This window comes from Eubalaena glacialis, chromosome 3 (assembly GCF_028564815.1).
Source record: "Eubalaena glacialis isolate mEubGla1 chromosome 3, mEubGla1.1.hap2.+ XY, whole genome shotgun sequence".
NCBI classification, from domain to species: Eukaryota; Metazoa; Chordata; class Mammalia; order Artiodactyla; family Balaenidae; genus Eubalaena; species Eubalaena glacialis.
This window is the reverse complement of record NC_083718.1, coordinates 97,136,756-97,139,793: the sequence shown is the minus strand read 5'-3', so window position 1 is coordinate 97,139,793 and position 3,038 is coordinate 97,136,756.

Genomic DNA, 3,038 nt, shown 5'->3' with positions numbered 1-3,038 from the left:
TCTCTGCCTCTGTCTTCATCTGGCCTTCTTTTCTGTTTCTTTGTTTCTATGCAGCCTTCTTATAAAAATACAAGTCACTGGATTTAGGGGCTCATTCTAATCTAGTATGATCTCATCACAACTAATTACATCTGCAAATGTCCTACTTCCAAATAAGGTCACGTTCTGCATTTCTGGATGGACATGACTTTTGGGGGAATACTATTCAACACAATGTATTAGTCTTGCTAGGTGTTTATCAATTTTATAATTTCCAAAACCTCACTTTTGATTTTGTTGATTTTCTGTTAATTTCCATCAATTCTGCACTAGATCTCAGTCAATATCTTTCAAACATTTCTTCAATACCATTCTATCCTCTTCTTCTGAAACACAATTATAAGATTAAGACCATTTAATTTTGTCTTCAAAACTCAGATAGTCAATTTTTTTTATTTTCATTTTTTTCTCTGATTTCCAGTTTTTATACTTTCAATTGCCGTCTTCAAGTTTATCAATCCTTTCCTCTGCGTAGTCATATTATATTCAATTCTAGAATTTTGTTTTTCAAAATCTACATGTCTGCTGAAATTCTCCTTTTCATGCATGTTTTCCACTCTTTTTATTAGCTCCTTCAGTATTTTTATCATAGTTATCTACCTCTGATAACTGCAACATCTGGGCAATCTCTGAGTTTGCTTCTATTGACTATTTCCTGTCTGGATCAAATTTTTCTGCTCCTTTGCATGTCTTTATAATTTCTTACTGTTTGCTGCATATTTTCTATAAAAGAACAGTAGGTATAAAAATAATAGTTGCCTCTCAAAAGGGTCATGCCTGTTTTTTGTCAGGTTTATAGAATGGGAGGCTGAGTTAATATGATTTGCAGTTGAGGTGGAGATGAGCTTTGTTGTTGCTCTAGTTTCATTCACTTTATTACTTGCTTCAAACATTTGAAGTGAACAGGATTTCCTTTCAGCAGGGATTGGGATCTGGTCATTGGTGAGATTCTACTGGAACCTTCGTGCTTTTCAGTTGAGCTGCCAGCTATCCAAACACAGGGAATTTCCCTCTGTACTACATTCCAACTGCATATTTTAGAATTTCTGAGGTATTCTCTTTATACTCCGATCAGGCCTTCTGAGTAGGTGAACTCTATTTCAGATTACCATGCCTTTTGGAGGATACAACTGTTTATTTACATTGTTAAGACCCATAATGCCTCAGAAAGTTTTCCTTTGTTTTGGGTCTATTCTACATTCTTGTCTTCTTAATAAATGAGTATGCTGTTTCTAAAACCAGCACTCTGGCTGGTTGAAAAAAGGCAATATTAAGGACAGTAATCCAACATTTACTCAACTTCATTTCACAGTGAATCTGTACAGAACACTGCACAAGAGACAAGAAAAGTTGTCTTTCTCATTCATAAATCCATTGAGCATTTACAATATGACAATATTCTAGAAATATACAATATAATCTTAGGAATTAGGATAAATAAAAATGGAGTTCTTAAATTGTTAGATCTTTAGTTTGGTATTCTAAAATCTGATTAAAAGTGGACTACTTCAAGCTCCTACGTGTGATTCTGCCATCTCCTAAAAATCTTGTTGTCATCAATATACAAATGGTGTAAAGAGAAAAAACTAGGAAAGAGCATTCCTGTTTTTCAAAACCTTAATACAAAAATAGCAAACACATCCAACTAATTTACATTTCACTGGCTAAAATTTGGTCTTACGCCTATACTTAATTAAAAGGTAAATGTAGTCTTGCTGTGTCTCCAAGGACATAGGAAATATCTGCTAATTTTGTCAGCTTAAAACCTCCTATTCTTAAAGCTAAACATTCAAAACAAAATTGATTGAATTGAACTACCTTATCTGTTTATCCAAGCTACTATATCTGACAGTGTTGGCAAGGCATATTTTGAGGTAGGATATGATTGTCTTCCACTAATTCAGCCTTAAGATGAGGGATGAAGGCACATTCAAAAATCTCTTAATTTATAATCCCTTTTTGAACTTACTCATATTTTCAGCCCATGTTATTTCTAAAGGTAAAAGTTAAATAATGGAATTAAAATACTATCCAAGTAATATTTTTTGTTTTAAAATAATTTAATGTTGTTAGTATACCTCTAAGTCTAATATTCTAGCATGGATGTACAAGTCCATGTTCTTCCCTGTGCCATCAACCCCACACATAATTTATAATCTTATAAACTTTGATTCTATCAATTTCCCTCTTACCATACCATGGTCCTTCACAACTTGGAATTACATTTCCTTGAGGGACAGCAATCAGGACTAGATGCTGTTTCCCAGATGTGGTTGCACCATGATTTTCAGAGGCATGATAAAAATGTTTTATGGTTTGTATTGACAATTTTTTTCTAGTGATGCCAGATTTCAATCAATGTTTATTGAAATGTCTCCCATGTTCACTGTTGCTTGATATAGCTAAACAGTATTTTATTCCATTTTCTCTCTTATGAGTCCAGAAGTCTTCAGAAATATTATTTAGAGTCCTATAACTAGCAACCTTTTCCTAATTGAGATCTATGTTTCCACCATATAACCATCTTTCCTTAAATTGCTCCCTCTTACATTTTAAACTTTTTCTAACCATCTTTTATTCTGGCTATGGACCCAATTCTTCTAAAAAGGTAAACCTTGTTCATCTTCTTCAGAGATTCTTTTGCAAACCAGTTTGTCACTGGGCACCTTCCAGATGAGCATTTTCTTCTTTTGAATTTTATCTGGGATCTGTAAACCATTCTCTATCTGCACAGATAGGGATCCAAGTAGAAGCTATCCAATCACTTGCATGACCAGAGAAAGAAAATTATTTTGGTAGATGCATGTATCACAATTATTCTGTACCTAGTTTTTCTGGATTGCTGATATTGTCCTTTAGAATTCGGGTTGTATAATACAAAGATCACATCCCATTAAAAAAGGCTCACCATTTGCCTGTTCAAGGCTACTTTTTCAAGTAATTATAATTTGCTATAAATGAAACCCTTCAGACACTCTTGAGTGCAGTTTGAGGTGACT